The following is a 22,555-nucleotide window of genomic DNA, read 5'->3' on the forward strand; positions in this document are numbered from 1 at the left end:
TGGCATTGGCACTACAAAGACGGTCAGAGCACAGAGCATGTCGGCTGCTCTCTGAAAATTGGTGTGATCCTCTTATAACCAGCTTCTCGCTACACAAGCCCCCTGCACCTAATTATATTTTGGACATAGCTCTGGTAATGTGCGTTTGATAGTGCACAGCACACTGCACCTCGGTCTCGCTGCTAAAGCTATAAATTGATTTAGCACACTCACGATCAGCCCAAATTGTCACTTAACAGCCTCCGAGCTCAAAGCTTTTGATCTGCCACTTGATCAATTTTCTGCCCTGTCAAAACCCATTAGCCAGTCACAGTCTCTTACAGTGGTGTGAGGAAGCAGAGAGGAACACTGACAGTATCACTGAACACAGATCACACGCCGGTGTAAACACATGGACGAGAAAGACGTGGCATGACCAACATTCTGTCACAGAAGGAGAGAGCAGCACAGAGAGGAATCTTTTTTCCCCTTTGATATTTGACTAAATATCGCAGAGTCCAATTATTAAGTTATTTGTCTGACCTAGTTTTAACTCATGTTTGGGCTCATTTTGGCTACAGTTGTTATTGCTTTTTGCGCACAAAATACTTAAAATGTTTTGAAATAAAGGTAAATATTATGACCTTAGGTGGCAGAAATCACATTTACCAGAAAGCTTTAAAGCTCATTAATGCTGCCTTTACCTATGAAATAGGGACATGTCTGTTTCAAACAAAGTATCTATCACTGTCTACATACCTATACTTCCATGCGTCCTTTAAGTTGGCATGGTTGATAAGCAATATACTGTATACACTGGAGGGCAGTGCAAAGTCAAGAGTTTCTGTCAACAACAAACATGTTGATGGTGGAGGTTAAGAAAGAGGCAGATGTGGCTGTTTGTCCCTGTTCCCAGACGAAGTAACATTATATAGATGTTAGTGCAAATTTCATGTCCTTTGGTCGTCCGGCTTGAACTATTGGCTACACTGCCCCCCCCTCCCCCTCAGACTTCTGATGGGACTGCTCCATTTCGTTTGTTTCGTTCAGAAGACGTGCACAAATATGAATCAAGTGAACGCAGTGTGAACCAAAGGCTCCTTATGTTTTAATGAACGTTTCTAACCTTGAGCTGGATGAGCCTTTAGATTTAGTTGACTTGGATAAAATGTTTCTCTGATACTACTCTTGTGCTGAGTTAATATTATGGCCATATATCTACACATATCCTTCCACAATAAATTCAGCCACTCTTTTTGTCAGAATGTCCTTAACTCACACTAATGGTCACAAATAATGACTGTATCATATTCCAATACTGCAATGCTGCAAATAGTCTTCTGCTATTTCAATTGACTTTTTTCATCAGCTTTATTTGTTCCCCAAAAAACAATACAGTTGAGCTCCGGGCAGCTCTGCTCCAGACAATACCAGAAGTAAACAGCACCACACACACACACACACACACACACACACACACAGACACACAGGTTTGTACATCTATCATAGTAAGGACCCTAATTGGCATAATGCATTCCCTAGCCCCTTACCCTAACCTCAACCATCAAAACTAAATGCCTAACCCTAACCTAATTCTAACCCTAAACCTAAAACCAAGTCTTAACCCCGAAACAGCCCATTTAAAGTGGGTCAGAAAGTGAGGACCGGCCACTCACTTTCCCAAAAATATCTCACTCTTATAGGTTGTAAGCTCAAAATGGTCCTCACAAAGATATCTGTACAAGTAAACACATACACACTTCCCAGCTTCGCTACTTGTGTACAGTATGACACGTCAAGCGTGTGATACAGGTGTCCATTAATGTACATATGCAACAACATTGTGGCTGCCACGAGAAAGAAGTCTTGGGAAATGGAGGGAAATTCCTCATGTTCCTGATCATACAGAGACGTCCCGTATGGTCCAGCGGTAGGATTCCTGAGGTGACCCCTGTTTGACTCCTGGTATGGGAGCTATTGATTTAGTATCTCATCAACCAATCTTAGGATTAAATATTCACATCCACATTCACATATATCACATATAGTTTTAAGGTAATGTATTTGACTTTTTACTTTTTTAAATTCAATACTGGCACTTATTGCATGGCTGAGCTGACATGTCCTTCTTATCTAACACTTTTCATTGTACTGTGCTTGGGTCTGGTTCCAACACAACGATGAGAATGCCTGTCGGGTTCGGGCCGGTCTAGATTTCTCTTTGGCTCGGTTGAGTTTGGACAGAAAATTGCAGCCCGAGTCACACTCTAATGCCTAAGGCCCGAGACACAACACTTACATGACCTGTGCATAACGGTCACTGAACCTCGTGCCTTTCATATCAGTGCCCAGGCTGTGACGTGACTGCACCGTCCATGATTCGTTTCTAGCTATAGACTTTTGTCCGTGTCATTCTCCTCGTCTTGCCCCCTTGTTTCCTGGCCAAGCTATATTTCACACAGATGATGTTGAGTAATGGTGATCTGAAGTGTGAGATCAATTCAACATTGGTTCATTTTGGTGGGAAAAGGTGTCAAAATAATGCAAACATTGAAATTCCATTAAGTCCCACTGCCATTACCAAACTGAAATAGTGGTACGTTTTATGTCACTTTTATTTATTTTCCTTTTACAGCAGATGAGCTGAAATCCTTTTTAGTGGGAGGAAGATAGACAGTGCACCTAATGACGTACCTATTCAGAGTAATGAGCTGAGATCACTTAAGCCCTAGATGGCAGTTTAATTGCCCGGTCGACCTTAAAGAGACATGATGGAGTAACTTGATGAGGGATGAAGACGTACTGGAGCGTTAAGGGGAAATCACCAATAACAAGGTTAGAGAAGTAAAGTGGAAGACGTGTCATCCTTTGCTTCATGACACAGACTACAGAATTTAATGTAGATTTACGCTGCAATGAATCTAATCGAATCCAGGATTTCTGTTTTGGTTACTCAGATGCTTCTCTTTGATCCGCTGTGTAGCGAGAATTGAATTCCATGCAACAGACGTCACGTCAGTAAAATGTTAGGAGGCCTTTTCACTTTTGAATCTATTCAAATGTTGATGAGTTTCCTCTTTCTCCCTCACAGGTAATACATGATGAGCCAGCAGCAGCTTCATAATAAATTAACCACATCTTTCAGTCTGACTCAAGGCACAATGTGTCTTTTAAGTGAAAGGTCAGACTTTCTAATCAGTTACTTTAGGAATCTTAACACTCATGTCTGATGTCACCAATGTTCAGCTTTTCATGTTGAATTTCTTTATTGGTCAGTCTTTGATAATAGATTGGGTAACAGAGGGCAGAGACTTAATTCATGAATAGTTACAATCAAAGAGGTGGTCCCCAAATTAATGAGCGGAAATAATGTAGTGCCTGAAATAACCTAGTGCACCAATTGATTTACATGGGGCTTCACACGTGGAAACAAAAGCTGTTAAAACTTTGGGTAACAATGTGGTAATGTAGGAAAACTTTATAGTTTACGGCCAACACAACCAATTGAACCACACAATGGAATCAGTTGGTCTGTTTGTAAGCAACATTAGGCTGCACAAAATCTACCCGACAGATTAACACGAAACTTGGTGGAAGGATGCAGTTTGGGTCAAAGAAGAACTCTTTACATTTTGGTGCAGAATTTTTTTTACTTTCAACATTATAAGAATGGGCAAGGCGGGAGAAGAGCATCTTCAACATTTTCTTTAGGTTGAACTGATCTCGGAATGTGTGAAATTTGGTGCAGCTTGACTGAATTAAGGCCTTGGCCGTGTTTTGTGCTCCACTGATGTGCAATTATTGTAATATATTTACGAAAGCTAAATTGCATTGATAGTGACAGATTTAGCTAATTTCTTTGTAATCTTTGTATAATTGAACATTTAGATTTTTCAGCAATCAAGTTGTTTGGGTTTTGGCAACGTCTGATGTGCGTTCTATTTGAAATTTTCTTTTTAAGTTTCATAATATGAAATGAGTTGCAGCCATAAATGTTTTACAATTTGTTTCTCAGTTTATAATTTAAACCTGTTTACATCAGTCATGAGCTTTGGAGCCTCTGAACAGATCTGGAATTAATAGAGATGTGTTTTTACCTAGGAATTCATGTTATGCAAACCTTTTTTTATTTATTTACTTATTCATAATGATGCAGAATTTCTGTAAACCTACAGCTGAAACCCTGCGTGATGTCTGTGTTACAGCTGAACCTCTATGGCATCGTGTGAAGACAGTCTTGTATCTTGTTTCATGAAAAGAATACAACCCGTCTGATATTTGTTCTAGAAACGGCTTGGCTGCAGTCTGGTGTATATGAATCTGCATACATTGTTTGTGCATGTGTGTGTTACATCAGACAGGAGCCAGTCAGAGCCATACATTAGCATCACCCACAAATCAATAGGCCTGTGTCTCGTGTTGCGAGGCGATTGAAGTCCTGATACAGTATTACTCATAGCAGAGTCTCCCCTGAAAAGTGACCCCTGTGGCACACACCTGTGGTTTTTATGAGAAGACTACACACGCAGACAGACAATGTGTGTGTGTGTGTGTGTGTGTGTGTGTGTGTGTGTGTGTGTTTTGTACCTGCACATCTTGTCATTTGAGTGCATGTCAGGCAGTCGGGCTTGTGGTGTATATTTTGTATGCAGCGATGTTACAAAGGGAGCTTCTCTGTCTCATTATTGGCTGATGGTATCTGAACTGATGCTGCAGCCTCACGCGTTTCCTTCGGATCCTGTTCGCATGTTTACAGAAGAAAATCCTGTCAGCCTGCATCACGCCTGACTGCGATCACCTACAGGTACATTTGCACTCCCGCTGCATTATGTACTGTATATGTTGAGTGTCTGCTCAAAGCGCTGAGTGCAATGTCACGTTCATACGTTTCAATGCACGACCAAACAGATGGGTCTCTATTGTAGAGAAACACTACAGCAGCCAGCACAGAAAACAGATTTTCCCCTTGGTCTTCTGACACAAGTAATGCGAGGTCAATGCAGATCAAATCTATTCGGTCTCTGGAAATACTGTGTAATTAACTACCATAATTAAGGATGGCACAGATGACAGGTTGTTGGCTGAAAGGGAAGAGGGGCAATGTGGGCGTGAGGAGAGAAAGAGCCACTGAGAGAAGCAGCATATAGAAAAGAGAGTGAGTGTAAGGAAGGAAGACAAACAGAAATGTGAATAGAAGCAAGATTTGGTGAGACAGTCATGCATCATTTATGCTGCTTTAGTCTAAAAGCTCTAGCAGTAAAATGTAACCGAGGCTCTAGACCCAAGAATGTTCCTGAAAAACAATAGTGACCGTCCTGAAGTAAATGTAGATCTTCCCAATGTCAAAAATATGATGATTTACTTTGTTATTATTATCTACAGTCATAAGGGTTATCATAAAAAAACATCAAAATAAGAATAAATAAATGTACTTTTCATATTACTCTGTTTTACAATGAAACAGAAAATGTATCAGTAAAGATTAGAGATGCTGCTTTCAGCAAACATTCACATTTCTGATCACAACTGTGCTCACGACAAGCACTCCAGGGCCTTGAAGTCCTGCCTGGCTGCTGCAGAGCAGATCGCTTGTTTATTCGAGGTTTATCAAACCAAACGTCCCAGTTTTTGACCAAACACACTTTCTTAAGGTCCCCAGCATTACACACACATTTATACAGAGATTCTTGCTTTATAGTCATTAGTTTGTTTGAACTGATTAGATTAGATTGCTTAATGTATCCTGCTTGCTGTGGTTACATTTTTGCTCCCAGTGATTAACAAGTATCAGTAGCCTGTTGTTTGCTTTGTCGTGACTCAGTAATTAGCCTGTCCGCTGCAGAGCTGTCCTCTCCACTGTTGCTTTGCTCAAATGTTAGAGAATGTAATTCATAATTTTTCTACAGTGGCCCTGAGAACTTAAGGCACCACAATTAAGAATTAAGAATACAATTCCATCATGTGCTGCAATATATACAACACAACCAAATACACTGCAAGATGGGAACTCAAATATTTAGTGGAAAAATGGATAACCCCGTCTGGTCTGTCCACATTTTAGCTCATTTTCCAACATTCAGCTTGAACATTTTCAGACTTTAACACAGACAGATTAAAATTGACGCATCTTCCCCTCCCCCTGTGTGTGTGTGTGTGTGTGTGTGTGTGTGTGTGTGTGTGTGTGTGTGTGTGTGTGTGTGTGTCTCTCTTTCTCTCTTTCCCCCCAGACGTTATTTGATACTGCAAGTCCCATCAATAAAAGATAGGTGATGTGGGAAAGGTGACCCTAATGGAAAATCAAAATGCTGCCACTTAATCTAATTAGTTCTCTCTGGCCCTGATGATTGATGGCTGGAGTGATGTGTGTTTCTTTTTTCACCCTGATAATTGTATTACAATAACTGAGTGATACAGAGAGGAGAAAAAACTAGAAGCAGAACTAGAAAAACTTTTAGAAGAGCTTTTACCTCCCTATCTAAAGATTATGTCATCATCATCAGAGCCATTATGCTCACAGTGCCATGCTTTACTGTGCATCTGTTTTCTATAACAGCCCAATAAACTCAGCTCAGATATGGTCAGTTTCATTAAATTTGCATGGTTACATCACACTAATGCAAAGAAACAACAGTATGTGCTGTGATGGAGCTCTGTGATATTGGACAACCTATTTTCTCTACCTCAGTTTATCTTCTACAGGACTTTGATTTTGCTCACTATAAAAAGGTAAAGCAAAGGCAGAAATTATCCAAACAAGATGCTGATCGAGAAATGTATCATTTGGTTTTCATGAAAAACTGTATTGCAGTCCAAAATTACCATACAAAAAATAATTCATGGATATTAAGTTGTTCAGTTATACAGATGTGTTGATTGTAAAGGCTAGGCATAGTTGTTAAGAAATTAATCCAGTTAAGAGTTTCTAACAACAACAAAGATGGCAATGGTGGAGGAGGTTGTGATTATAGACTGTATTATAAAGATGGACGACAAGACAGATCCCCAAAAGTGAAGCCAAAGCATCTCAATCGCCACCTGGTGGCTTGCTGCAGAATAGGTTATACATTCCACCTCCATGATAGTGGGTGGGAGATGGACCAAACTAAAAAGTTAAAGAAGAGTAACTATGTTTTTTCTCATTTTAGGTAGTTCTCATCATAAGTTTATTTACGTGTTAATTTTAATGGTATGTTTGGTTTTAATTGGTCACTTGATACTATAAAAAAAGGATGAAACGTAATGGCAGCTGAAGTATACAGATCAATAGATGCCTGTGGTTTCTCACCAACTCCCTAGTCTCCTTTAAAAGTTTGTTGTATGCTTTTCTAATGTTGAGCATTTATGAGCCCTGAGGCAGCAAGTAACTGATATTTCAAGTATTGATTCTTCAATGATTATTTTCTTAATCAAACTTCAGTTTCAGAGACAGAATCCTTTCTTTAATACAGTGTAGTGAAGTGGAGCTCCCACTAGTTAAAGTTCACTATCAGATTTATTTTTTATAGCTACAGGGCCCTAGACATTAGCATGTAAAGACTACAGTCATTGGTTTTCTCTCTATCCAGTGCCTCCATCTGCAGCATGCAATAGCATTATATCAAAGTTAAATTACACTGTGTTTACAGCTGAGAACTGTAAAGGCCTGATTACAGAATTAAGCTATATCACATAAGTTGTCTTGATTAAAACCTCTATACTATGAAATGTACATTAGGTTAGGTAAAGTCTCCTCATTCTCTCTTGTGAGGACAGTGGCTCATTCTGTGTATCGCTTGCAACGTGCACAGCATGTATCCAAGATGTGTGACACAAAGACAGAAGAAAAAAGGACATGAAAAATGCCCTATTTCTGTATCTTGGCTGACTCATCAACTGTGGGAGGCTTTAGCTGGGGAGAGGAAACTGTCAGAGAGATGGGGGAAGGGGATGAGGGGGAGGGCTGGGTTCTGTGTGATGGTTTCTTGAAACGATGCGATCACACTCAGTGTCTGATCTGCAAACCTGACTTTCTGTGTCAATGCTGACACACACACACGCGCGCAAATGAAGAAGAAAGCGTCGCTGCATAAATGAGGCATGTTGAGTGTGCCAACATTTGCATGTAGGCATGTCTCCTTTTATAGGTTCAACTTACGTTTCACCTCTAACATGCTCCGGGGCAGTTTCACGTCAGAGGATCGGATCAAAACATGCCAATAGCCCAACTGACCAATCAGATCATTCTACAGGATCCTAATAGGGACAAAAGAGTCTCCAGTGATGAGACAAATAATAAAAATTGATATTTTTATAGATCAGTCAATCCAGTGTACTGCTCTAAACTTTTAAAACCGAGGGAAGGTTTATCAAAATAAAGAAAGTTACAAAATACATTTTGTATCTTGATTTTGATTAAACAAAGATTCTTTGATTCCTGACAAAATTTCTTGACAGTGTTGATGTTTTTATTCTCTGATTCTATCACTGCAGCTCAGAGTAACATGGGTCCTCATAAGAATAACTGGAAATGAAAGCTGAACCCTCTGATATCTTATCAGAGATATCATTCAGACAATAAATATTTCAGTCAATTCTGGGAAGTACAGTTAGCCTTTTCCTTCTTGGCAAGACTGAGATGATTGTCTCAGTTAAAAGGCTTTAATTCATAATAATAACCAATTATCAAAATAGTTGAATCATTTTATTGGGGCTAATCCAATTTTTTTCTTAACCCTGACCAAGCGCTTAGATTCACTAATACATAATCATAAATATGATTATCATGCTGAGCTGATATTGTATGTTGAAGATGTGGAGCAGTGTGGAGATAAATTAAGTGTTAACTATTTGCATAAGCAGTGAACAGTTATATAGATATGATCAATATAAATGTTTCCTCATTACATTGTTTTTCTAAAAACGAACTTAATCAGTGTGGCATTTTGTTTCCGTCAAAACATATTAGTTGTTTAAGTACATGACCTTAAGATGGGGTCGCTGTGTGAGCAGAATCAGTGTTTCGTGTACTAATAGAATAACACAGGGAGACAGGATGGCTTCTCTCATAACTGCAGTCTGGACTGCCTGCTATTAATTTGACTTGTTCCAATTAATATTAATAGAGAGTCAACATTCATGTATACAGCAATGAGCTCCTGCTCGGGAACAAAGGCCATAATGCATCAGATAACTTGACACAGAGAACAACACAATTCGAATCTTAATCTCACAGTCTGGCAAAAGATGTACTTCACAGACTGGATTATCACAACTGGTTCCAGCGCAGTCTATGATCTGCTCCATTTGTTATCATCATGCTGTAAAGAACGCTTCGCTTAACAAGACGTAGAAAGCAGGGAGTGAGACGGGCAGAGAGAAAGACACGAGGGGATCACAGTGAGCAGATATCGGCAGATGCAGAAGGAAAAAGAGCGACCGAGAGCATCTGTCTACTTTGCTCCCGGCGGAAGAATGTTTGTCACCACAAGCTGCTCAATATGAAACTAGGAGCCAATTACAGTTAATGCTAAAATGATGCATATGCTTGGATTACATTGCTGTTGAACTTCTCTCTAAAGCAGCGGCTGGAGCGGAAATGAATAATTTTTACGGTCCGACTGACCCATGCATCCACACGTGGCTCTTAAAGTTACAGCACGGGTCACTTGGTTCACTTGGTATTTTTGGCTTAAAAACTCTTCAATACATTGAACCAGGAAGCTTAATGATTACGTATATCACTGCCTACAGGTAGAAGTACATTGACTGGATTTATTGAACTCTTCAACAGCTGAAAATTATTCAGTATTCAATTTGTTAAAGTCATATTGTTGGCTGGTAAAAAAAAAAGCTTCATTGTGGTGTGGTTGTGAGTACCAGACAATAAGTTTCATTAGATCGATAGACTGCATAAAGACACCAACCATTAAGGAATCCATTTACAAAGCAGTCATTGTCCATCAGATACAGCCACTAGAAAGCACAACAATACCTCAGGACAAACAATCTCAAAACACACAAAAAAACAAAACATGCAGGGAGTCACTCAAATTAAGAGAGTCAGAGTTTTTAGAGGCAGACCGAGAAATTATGTAAAAACTTGAGATTCTGGTATTTTATGCATTTTACTGTCACTGTTCAGGCTGTGGATGGTTGTGACAGAGGGTGGATACAGCTGTAGAGGTTTCAGTGACTGTCTGTTAAAAAGAAGAAAAAACAGGTCGCCTCTTTTATTTTACATCCCTGAAATCAGGATTTCAGAATCAGCGACAACACGCATTACATTCAAACAGGGAAAACTGAAATTGCACAAGCATCAATAAGTAAAAAGGTTACAAGCTTGCAAGTACACGAGTCATTTCCTTCGTTCACCCCATGTACCCATGTGACAAGACAGCCCAAAGAAAAATGATTTAAAAAATATTCAGGATTCAGTGAAAATTATAGAATTTGAGTGACTTCACTTCAGTTAAAATCTTTGTAGTCTAAGTAAATTCAATGAATGCAATGCACACAGCCAACACTCAATATGCTGCTTTGTGAGTGACACACTACAAGTCACAAAGTCAGCAAACAGCTTTACCTTTATTCACAAGTTTTCCACATTTAGTGTCTAATTCATTACTACCCCCACCACTGGAATATTATACAATTATGCATTGTTGGTGCATTACAATTACAAGCAGAAAAAGATTGCATGATTGACCAATAAATATACCTGTAGTGAAATTAATGGTGTAGTAATTTCATGTTCATTTTATAGCACCTACAGGCAGGTGTGATGCACACAGAGATCTGCCCGTGCAAAAAGTGAGTATCCTCTGCAGAGAAGGGTTTCTCTCTTACTATCGGGCAAATCCACTATTATAAGACCAGTTCTTACTCCTTATCCGCTGACTAATTCAATGTGACTAAAAAGCTGTTTTGATCACAAACTTATTTTAGAGAAAAGCAGCCTGTAGTTGTCTCATTGACGGGCCGGCTGACATTGTTTCACAGCGACTCTGATGCCTGCTGACAGATTCTCAACACGTCACACTGTGATTGGTCATGATGAGCCAGCCAATTAATGTGTGAATGAGGTTGAAAGAGCATAAAGAACTATTGCAATCAAGAGAGTGAATCTGGTTTTGAAACGGCTGCTGATGAGGGTCTGATAGCGAGGCAGGTGTTCCTGAAGGAGACGGTGATATTGGCTGCTATAATAGCACTGACCTTTAACCCTGTAGAAAAGGCTGTGTTTAGTGGGGAAAATAATTTAAGAATAAAATTTACATGAACAAGAATATATTTTAATGAAAACAGAGCATAGTATGAAGTTAAATTCTTTATCTGCTCTGCTTACATACTGCAAAAGTATTATTCTGAAGGCTTCTCGTTCTTAAAAGGAAAAAATAAAACTATGTATTTGGTAACATATTTCCCCTGTTGGCTGTGCTGGGTTTACTTTTTGCTCTCTCTCTTTCTTGTTCACTCACTCTTAATCACCACTTCTTTATTCTCTTTGAGCTTCCTCACTTTATGTCTCCTGCCTCATCTACTTTCTGTTCCTTTCTCGCCTGATATCGCTCGCTTCCTTTCTTCCGTCTTTTTTTAATTCCCCCCTTTTTTTTTTTGCTGTTTTTGAGTTTTGTCACCTAAATGTTGCATTCACTGTCTCCAAACGTTCCCTCATCGGCTATATTGCACTGATCCTCCAGTCTCTGAGTGTATATGTGGGTCAGTGTCCAGCCTCTGCTTCAGTGTGTGTGTGTGTGTGTGTGTGTGTGTGTGTGTGTGTGTGTGTGTGTGTGTGTGTGTGTGTGTGTGTGCAACCCCAAACAGTGCTGCAATGAATTCACAATTATTCTGCGAGTAACTACTCACTTAACTTGCCGTGCCATGTGTAATCCTCCCAACATTCTTTGCTGCTCTGGAGCATTTGACTTTCACTGCGCTCTCTCTCTCTCTCTTTGAAGTTTTTCCAGTCACTTCCTACAGAAAAATAAAGTCCCCAGCTCCAGTTTTAATGCTGGATGCAAGGTGCCATTCAATTGTTTGTGAATTTCTGCCTTCTGCAGCACCTCTATTCCAGCAGTCTTTATGTCCATTTGTGTTACCAGCCTCTGAATTTATAATACGCCTATTTAAGGATATACATAAGAGCATATGAATTGACTTTATTGCTGGAGCTTTCTTGAGTCTGCTCTTCTTCTTAGTTCACCCAAAAATGAAAATTCCATGATTATACTGACCACTTTGCCCATGGAGGAGTGGGTGAAGTGCTTGAGTCCACAAAACACTTTTGGAGTTTCAGGGGTAAACAGTGTTGCAGCCAAATCCAATACAATTGAACTTAACTTAAACGTAAAAAAAAAAAAGAACAGAAACAAACATTCCACTCCATAATGCTTGACTCGAAAACGCATCATTTACATCACATTTTTAGCCTAAACGTCCTCTAATCCTCCAATGTCCTGCTCCGGAGCCATGTTCGCGAGTGGATCACAGCGGATATGTAGGCTAAAATTCGAGTGTAAATGACGCTATTTCGAGTAGAATTTGAATGTCGAGGCTAACAGACACTTAGAGACACCACAGGAGTGGTATGGAGGGATGTTATGGTTTTTTCAGTAGTTTTTTTTACGTTTGAAGAATCGGTCACCATTAACTTCAATTGTATTGGATTTGGCTGCAACGCTGTTTACCCCTGAGGCTCCTAAATTGTTTTGTGGACTCAAACACTTCACTCATCCATCGGCATAGGGGTGAGTAGATAATGAGTACATTTATATTTTTGGGTGAACTATCCCTTTAAGTCTTTTTTTATCTAATGGGCAAAGACAAGCTTGAAATAACTTCAGAGGTTCTTTTCACTTATTTCCCCCCTAAAAAGCTCAGTAGGTGTGAGCAGGGAAGTGTTTGAATCTCTTCTAAAGCATTTTTAAGCATTGATCTAATGCTTTTGATTCCAACACCTTTAACTGTTGGAGCTAATAATAGTGTGGGCAGCATCAGCAGAGGATGGAGGCAACAGCAGTGTTTTACATTATAGCCTCCACTCCTGAGGGCCTCTGTCAAATCATACACATGGGCCGTGAAATAAGCAATCTGCAGGGGATCATGGGCCAGGATAGGCTGAAATGATATTATGCTGTTTTATGTATTAGATCGCTTACATGGCTACCAGTGTTTCGCCATTAATAATCTAGACTGTGGCGGCCTGCCATATTCTAATTCATTGCGCTACACTTTCATTATGAACATTACTTTTTTTTACACTTCTCATAATATCAAGGAATCTCTAACGTGTTTTGCTCTGTCACTGCGTTGTATTTTTACCATCCATGGAGACAGTCACACCCACAAGTGGTATGCAAGGCAGTTCTCTCTCTCATGAGAACTTCTCTTTCACTCTTTAGCCTGTGTACCTGTCACCTGGAATCTGTTGTGCGTCAGAGCCACTTTCGTGTGCATGCATGTGCTCCCCCGCTACCGCCATAAATTTAATGAGTACTTTGGGAAACCCTGGTTACCAATGTTTAGGTGTATTTACTGACATACCACTTAGCCTTAAAACGTAAGCATATCACTCTGAAGGTAAATTTATGCTCAACGTTAGATTATTACATGGAAACAGACAGAGCCCTCTGTTCATGCCCTGTGTTCATTTTGTCCGTTATTGTGTATGTCTTCTTAAAGCGTATGGATACAGAAAATGGAGCAGTACCACCAAAAATCATGGGGGGGCAATTAAGCCAATAGTTCAAGCGAGAAGACCATGGGACACAAGGAAGAAATTTCAAGAATGGCAGAACCTTTTGAGCTGGTAAGAAACTACAGGCCTCTATATGACATGTTTTATGTTGTCAGAAGGTTTTGACTCTTAGCTGCCCTCCAGTGTATGTGTATTGCTGAACCACAATGCCCACGTAAAGGGCAAATGAAAGTATGTAGGCGGTAATGGTTACTTTTCTTTTCACATGTAAGTGCTGCTTAAATGAGCCTTTAGATATAAAAAGACTCCTGTGCTGCCTGTAATGACATTGATTACTTTCACATGGACAGCAATATTCTGACTATTGATCCTATTCTGAATAAGACATTAGCACAATTATGATGTTTACATGAGTTATTAATAGAACACAGAACATAGTCTGATTATTACTCTCATCATTATGTCCCACTTCTAGTTCAAACTTGAACCCAGGGAATGCATGTGGTGTGTCGAATTCGCAATCTGCCACGAAAACCCATTAAAAAAGCACATTATTATCCAATTAAGACCTAAAACTAAGGTCAGAATACTCCAGGTCTTAATTTGATTATTGGTAATTCTAAATCTAAGCATATCAGTGCTTCTTCGGGAGACTCTGTTTACATGGAAGTGTCTTATTCTCTTAATATCGGAATATTGGTGTCGATGAAAACATCCCACTTTTTTTTACACTTGAAGAAATAATGGTAAGCAGCAGGGTTTCCTCACAGTGGATAAATATAACCCATGATATTACCCACATACTGTATCTGTGGCTCCCTGCACCCACATTAGATGATAGTCTCATCAATGGCTCCTGATGCTGCATCATCAGTGTGTGAATGGGTGAATGAGACATAAATTGTAAAGCACTCCGAGAGGTCGACGGACTATATAAATGCAGTCCATTTACACAAGACAATGTCCCCGATCTGCAGGGAGATAGCACCATTACTTCCCTACTGGGTAGAGGGAGGGGAGGAAGGACGACGGGAGGGAAAGAAACAGGCATTTAATCTCCTTTTAAAGCCTGGTGAGTGTTTGTTGTTTTCTTTACTCCTGAGTGAGATGGAGAATCCACTGGGAGCAAGAAAAGCCTATTCTGACCTTTCACTAAAAAGACATGGCTTTCGGTTTTCCTTTTTTCCTCTGATGCGTGTACATAGGCAAAATAGACCCACGCCCCTCAAGTCAACTTCTGCCTGCTCCTTAGAAAAACAAAATGTTTCATAAAATACACAAGACAATAAAGAAATAGCATTTCTTTGCCAGTTGACTGCTGTGACAGGTGGGAGTTTTTTTCTCTTTACTGCTGCATGCTAATATTAGACACGCGGGGAGAACATGAAAGCTGAAGAGCTGGTGTTAAGGTTTCACAAAAATAAAACAAATTTTACAGGACAAAAATATCTCAGAGTAAAACAGAGTATACTGAGGACTTAAAAAATGCTGTCATTTGTGGCTTTCAAGTGACTGAATAATGTACCATCACAAAGCACTGATTAGTTATTGTCCATCAAGTTCTCCAGCCAATCAAAGAGTCTGTTTAGCGTTTCATTTTTCGCCTGGGTGTTTACGGCTGTGTGTGTGTGTGTGTGTGTGTGTGTGTGTGTGTGTGTGTGATGGATTAAGACTACATGAGTCGACCTCTGCTCTTGACCCATGCCGCAGGCAAGGTGGCTTATCTGCAGCATGGAGGAGCAGCTCCAGTGATATACTGCATTGTTTGCTCCCCATATCAATTTAATTAAATGCCATTGATTCCACACATTCACTCTGTCTGGCTCTCTTTTGTGTTCAAGTCCCATCTGAGGCAGCCAAGTCCTTTTCAAACTGCATCTAACGCAGCACACAATGCAGAAGCTTCTCGTCAGTGTCCTTTAGCCAGTTATCCTCTATAGTTCTGTGCAAATCGAAAAGTCAAAAGTGGGTTGGCTTTTATAAATATATATTTTATTTCGAATTAACAAGAAAAGTAAAGTGACTACCTCTGCCAAGGTCCAACAGTCCCCTTAAGAATTTACATATAAATTCACAAGATGCAAATTAAAATCTAAACATGCCTGATGTTTTTCATCAAGATCCATGAAATATTCCCTGAGAGATCTGGGCAATGTTGAAAAATGCCCCTTGTAATGTTAAAGACAGTGATAAGACAAAACCTACTTGCCCACACCCCTCGACAAAATGTTTCCATAATCCTGCAAACAAACCCAACTTGGTGGAGATAAAAAAGGATGAAATTTGTTGTGTGTGATGTGCTCCACTCAAGACAGCTGTCACTTTTGGTGATCTTTTAAATTTGGTGTCATTTGATGACGTTTCCCATGGACACGCTTAAACTAGTCAGAACTCAACATGGTGTAATGTTGACCAAGAAATCAAAGTCTAACTGGTGAGGATTTTAGTCCATTGAGTGTCGTCTTGTTGATAGTGAATTTAAAGTCGGCTGAATCTTTGAGGTATCTAATAAAGCTGCTGAAAGGACACCCCAAAAACCTTGTGAATTTAGTAATTTGGAGGTGCTGGGAGTTAGATGAGAAGATCAATATACAATCATTCTGACGATTAGATGTTGTTAGCCTAGTCACAGAAAACGATTGGAAACTGGGAAAACAACCATCCTCAAAAGGTACAAGAGAGCACCTTTAAACAACGGTCTTATTTATTTGGCAAGCGAGTCACATCCAAGAATTACATGGATTTTTTTAAAAGCACAAAGCCTGTGATTCTACGATGAGTGCAGGACTCGTGCGGAATTGGGCGCAAACACCCGGAACAGTTGCACTTAAAAAGCTGCTGTTGAGGGAATGGTTTGACATTTTGGGAAATTAGATAATAGATTTCTTGCTTATTGTTAGAGGACTATTATTGCTCTAATCTGAAATCAGTACACAGGCTTACGTCAGATTTTGGAGATGTCGAAAGGCATCTTTGATGAAGCCAGGCTAGTGGTTTTCCTACAAGCATATCCATCCATTCATTTATACTGCTTATCCTTTAAGGGGTTCCAAGGGTTGCTGGAGCCAATCCCAGCTGCCATGGGGACAAACCTGACCTATGCTCACTCTATGTTTTGCAACCATAAACTTTATTTCATTCCATATCAGTGTCCAAATCAGCAGCTGAATTTACCAACCATGTGAGAAATTAAACATGTAGAGCTAATGCTCTGCAGCTCTTGTTCTTGCCAGAACGATGCCAGCGGGGGGGACGATCTCCCCAATCGAAGGGATTACAGAGATTGAGTACACACTGAAGGGGAAATCATGTATTCATGACATTTTATAATTTCAGCATTGCTGTCTCGATTCTGTTTTTTAACTGGTGGCAAGTCAGCAATAACCCCCTCCCTCCCTCAATCATACCACTTTCTCCCTCCAAATGCAATTCAGACTGAGTCGTGGTTGGAGGGCATTTGAAATGAACTCCTCAGAGGCCCTGCTTAGGAAATGAAATTGCCTTGGCTATGGCCTTTTGTCACATAACTCCTCAGTGCATATTAATGATCAGCGGGACATGGTGTAGTATTGCACTGCAGGACTTGCACAGCAGCACAAGCACAATCAGGCTCCGCATTTCACTGTCACCGTCTGTTACTTGTCACCTCCATCTCTCTTTTGCTTGTTTTCTTATTAACCTGCCGGAGTTCTCTAGCAATGTGATTAATATGGCTGTTACATTGGTTTCACTTCAATAAAAGTATGTGAGTGTCACAATTATTAGAAATAAAAGGAAAATGTACGATTCATGGTATTTTACTGACACTTGCCTTCAAAGGGATTCTTTAACTCTGCTCTACTGAGAATAAAAAGCTTCAAAATGTGCAATTTCTTTAGCAAAAAACAGTAAATCACTTGTGGTATATGCCACTGGCTGCAAGTTGCAACTTTAAAAGTAGAGAATGTGACACTCACTGTGGAGGACGTTCATTCACTGCTAACATGGCTTGAAACAGTCCACTTTACTGCAGCAATCCACACTGGACCCAGCGTTGACTTCATACCGACACGACTGGACCAAGGTCTGAACTAAGATTCATGTCATGAAATATGTTATATGAAATAGCCGCAACCTGTCGTTCCCAGCTACGTGGGCTGTGTCATATTCTTGACATTGATTGCTTTGTGGACTAAAGTGCACCTGCGGTTCACGTGTTGTCACTTCATTGAGTAATAATCTTTCTGTTTGAATGGATAAATAAAAATAAAAAAAACAGTTTGTCTTGTCACCACTGTGACATTATGATACTCTTTTAAAAAGCGGTACTAAAGCTAAAGAGAAACATAAACATTAACATACATCCAAACCACGAATCGTATAAGTCCTACGTGTCCTGTGAGAGAGGTATGAAGGTTACTCTGCAAATCTGTCTCTTTTAATGTCATTTAAGTTGTTTCTCAGCTAAAACCTATTATCTACCAAATCTACATGGGAAATCAGGGCCAAGGAGAAAAGAAAAGGAGGGGAACACACTCTTCGTGTTACTAACCATCTTTCACTGCTCTGGAAAACCATGACTGCGTACATCTACAGAACAGAAATTCTAAATTATTTTGCTGCCACACATGCAGGAGCAGTGTCACTGAGCGACGACCTGACCGAGAGCTCGAGGACACTGCACATACAGTCACACCTGTGACCTGCACTGCATCTCCTCACTGATCAGTCCCATATGGTTAAGAGGTTAGGATTTTTGGTTTTCACCCAAGCTGTATGGGAAGTCAGGAATTTCTATAAACCTTGTAAAAATGTCCAGGATGGAAACAGACTCTGGAAATATGTGGCTTATTCCCCTGTCAGGTGAAGATGGCAAAAATATATTCATATTGTGAACACGCATACATGAGCAATGTATTTTATCTTTTTATATCCAATATCATCATGGTGAAATTCAGTTAGAAATGTATATATTTACTTTAAATTTATATATCTTAAAAAACTACAAAATAGCACATATAATAGGCTTTATACAGTACAGTAACTTTTACAGTACCTATATTCGAGTTTTAATCTTGTTTTCATATTATTTCATATTATACATAAATACTGTGTATTTCTAATAATTTTTTACATTTATAAATAGAGAAATAAATAATTTCATATATAAATATGAAAACCCTTTTTCATCACCGAATTATATATTTATATTATTTATGTACTTTTTTTTATTTAATTATACTTTGTCCTTAATAATGCTATGGATTGCAGACATGGTAAAAAAACAAGGTAATTATGAATTATAATGTATCTACTTGTAATGTGTGTATATGAGTCGTAATGTAATGAGTCGAGATGAGTCAATTGAGAGAAAATGTATTGGTGGTTTGTGTCAGGCTGAGCTTATTCATATGGATGGTGATGAGTTAATAAACATAGCAAGACCACAGACATGTCAGTGAAAAAACATATGATTCCCTCTGACAGACAGGTGTCTCCCAGGCATAAAGAACTTCAGTCCAAAGATAGAGGAAAGGTGACAGTGTGAGTGCTTCAGAGAGTCCAGGGTTGACAGACAAGAGTGAGAACAGCATAGAGTTGTGGCGTGAGACACCCCACCCAACAACAATTTGGTGTCCACCCAGAGGCCGTGACTTTTCCTAATGCAATATGTTGAGAAGCAGCCAGCCATGAGAAAACCGACCACACTCCATAGAAAAAGATGAAAAATCCAATTCCACACAGTTGAAAAGTGAGGAACAGAGATGAAGTCCGCGGATGTGAAAGAGGAAGACAAAAGGAAGACTGAGTAGTAGAGAGTAGAGAATAAATTGTTTCATTTATCACCAAGTGATGGGAAAAAAACAGCCCATTCATCTATAATCCATTAATCTAGGACACTTGTGAGAGCCTCAGTCGTGTCTCTCTCTCACTGTCTTCTGACAAACGGAGCTAATCACTCAGAGCAGAGAGGAGCTGGCACAGGCAGCTCAGCCCACACTGTAAAAAATACTGTCCTGCTTTGTACTGATATGCAGGAGTACATCACAAATTCCCACAACAAATGTTTCATTGTCCAAAATATGAAGGTATTAAATTAACAGGAACAAATTTAAAGCCGCAATTTTGCACACTCAGCAAATATTCTCCATTATTAAATGATATCTTTAATATTATCATAACATTTGTTGGGGATTCTGATATGTTCATTGCAGCACAAAAACAAGAATAAAATACTATTCAACTCCCGAGTAGATGTAAAATGTAATTTCTAATGGACTGTCAGGTGCATGAACAAACAGCTAGCAGTTGCAGTGAACATGTCAATACTGACAATGGTGCACCAAGCAAAGAAGCATGGCTTGGAGGCTGTTGTCAAAAGGAACGTCAACAACATCAATTTGTTGAAATTAGTAAAAATGAGCACCTCACAAGTAGAAGGTTAGTGGTACAAATCCCAGTTCGGCCGGGGTCTTTCTGTGTGGAGTTTTCATGTTCTCCCTGTGGGTTTTCTGCAGGCGCTCAGGCTTCCTTTAACAGTCCAACAACATGCAGATTGGGGTTAGGATGATCAGAGACTCTAAATTGTCCGTAGGTGTGGATGGTTGTTTGTCTCTGTATGTTGGGCCTGAGATACACTAACGATCTTCCAGGGTGTAACCGGCCTGTAACCCAATGGCAGCTGGGATTGGCTCCTACGGACCCCGCAACCCCCAAAGGATAACGGGTATAGATAATGCATGGATGAACTTAAAAGGACCAAACATTTAACTACAGGTAAATTATGCTTCTTTTGACATTGTTCATGTCTCTGGTGTTACAATGATGTATTATCTTTCAATACATCCATGTTTTTATCATCTTTAAAAAATAAATCATCATTTAACCATATTTGGAGAGGATGAAGCTGGGGAGAAGAGAGGGCCTGAATGAGAGTTCAAAGACTTTGCACATCCACCCACACTTGCAACCTGAAATGCAAAAGGAGTTGAAGCTAATAAAGTAAATACATTTTACCCTATTCACCTGTAGTGTCTCAACTTAATAATCCATAATAACACTGATGTTGTATTGATGGATCGATAGCGGCACTAAAGCTAAAGAGAAACACAAACATACATACAAACCACTTACCTTAAAGTCCTACGTGTCCTGTGAGACACGTATAAAGGATTACTGTGCATATCTGTCTCTTTTAATGGAGTTGTTTCTCAGCTTAAACATATTATATACTCCACATGGGAAATCAGGGTAGAGGAGAAAGTAAAACGAGGGGAACATAACTGATAGAACCAGAGGTTAGTGCTACAAAAATGAAACTCAAGTTTCAATTTAACATGGGTTTCACACTGTCATTATACTTTTTTCATTGAAAAAAAGGCAAAAGACATCAAATATGAAGGCTGATTAATTTATAGTTAACATTCCTTGTGTGTTCCTGTGGAATAACCAAGACCAGACATTTGTCTTGACTTTAGTTTGTCATTCTGACCAAGCTCTCCTGTTGCCCCATCAGTTACATCTGTGGGAGCAAGTCGCACACACACAGATATATGCTCATCATTTTAGAAACATTCACCAACACTGTGTAGAGTCCTACAGTGGGGACACTACCAGGCTCTGGAGTATACGAGAAAATTCTGGATATTGGTCTGTTGTTCAATTTACAGGTCCCATATGGTCTAGCGGTTAGGATTCCTGGTTTTCACCCAGGTGGCCCGGGTTCAACTCCCGGTATGGGAATGATGGCTTTTCTGTCTGACTTTATCCTGAAAAGATTGTGAGATATCATCTGAAAATCCATTCTAAATGAATCTGGCTTGACGACCTGTATCATGGTGGATGAACATATGGGTCAAAAAAGCCATTATGATAAAGAATAGATTTCTATTCCCAACGCTTGATTTACGCTGGGTAAGATTGCAGGTCTTCTTTTAAACATGGTCAGGTTCAATGACCATCATTCCAATGTTATCTTCCCAAAGCTGCAAGACCACGACAAACAACCTCCTGTTTGTAACAAAATGTATATTTGCTCTACGGATTTTAGGTTTACTTTTAGCTGAGATGTAACTGTACTATCATGAAAATATAGATTTTATATTGGGACTTGGTAATGGCAGATGCTCGTCATTAATTGTAGATAGGCAACGCTTTGATGAAAGTCTGTATACAGCATATTGTATCGATCTATATGGGTAAAAAGGCCTTTATTTATAACTGACACTCCACAGATTACTGATCTGTCTCCCAACAAATAACTCAACTCTAAAGACCACAACCTTACAGTGTGCTCTGTACAATGCAGATGTTTTACACAGAGAATTTCCATCACTTTTATCAGTTGGCTCCTGTGTAATGTAAAAACCAATGAAGGGATTCAGGTGTAGGGTAATCAGCTGCTGGGTGATGAGCCAGGGGATCCAGGGGCTCCTTGGCCAGCTATGATAAAGTCACAGTCATCCCACAACATTCACTGCTGCAGTTCAGCTTCATTCATTGGCTGACATCGGAAAAAACATTTGTTTCCACACATAGAGTTCTGGTCCAGGCCCTGGTCATCTCACGCCTAGACTATTGTAACTCCCTCCTGGCAGGTCTACCTGCTAGTGCCAAACGAACAATTTAGTAGCACTTAAATGGCACTTACTTATAGCACTTTGTAGTTTTGCTTTTTTGAAGAAATTGTACTTTCTCGATTCTTGTTGTTCTAGGTTTGTACCCTCATGGTTGAATGCACTTATTGTAAGTCGCTTTGGATAAAAGCGTCAGCTAAATAAAATGAAATGAAAAAACATAGGGAACAAAATCCTAATTTTCACAGGAACATTCCTTGAGGCAGAGTCTGACCTACAATCACACAAGCATAAGAATTGTGAAATACTGTGACACCACGAAACCATGATATTATCTGAAACATTT

At 39.6% G+C, this 22,555-nt stretch overlaps 1 protein-coding gene and 1 non-coding gene across 3 annotated transcripts in view; one reads left to right on the plus strand and one right to left on the minus strand.

Moving 5' to 3' along the window:
* LOC118106624 (SPHK1 interactor, AKAP domain containing) overlaps positions 1 to 22,555 on the minus strand; it is a 105,709-nt gene that overhangs the window by 74,619 nt on the left and 8,535 nt on the right. The gene's annotated exons all lie outside the window — the stretch shown is intronic.
* On the plus strand, positions 21,305 to 21,376 carry trnae-uuc. The gene has a single exon. It is a non-coding gene; the product is annotated as a tRNA-Glu (tRNA).

Source organism: Hippoglossus stenolepis, chromosome 4, assembly GCF_022539355.2.
Source record: "Hippoglossus stenolepis isolate QCI-W04-F060 chromosome 4, HSTE1.2, whole genome shotgun sequence".
In the NCBI taxonomy this organism is placed as follows: Eukaryota; Metazoa; Chordata; class Actinopteri; order Pleuronectiformes; family Pleuronectidae; genus Hippoglossus; species Hippoglossus stenolepis.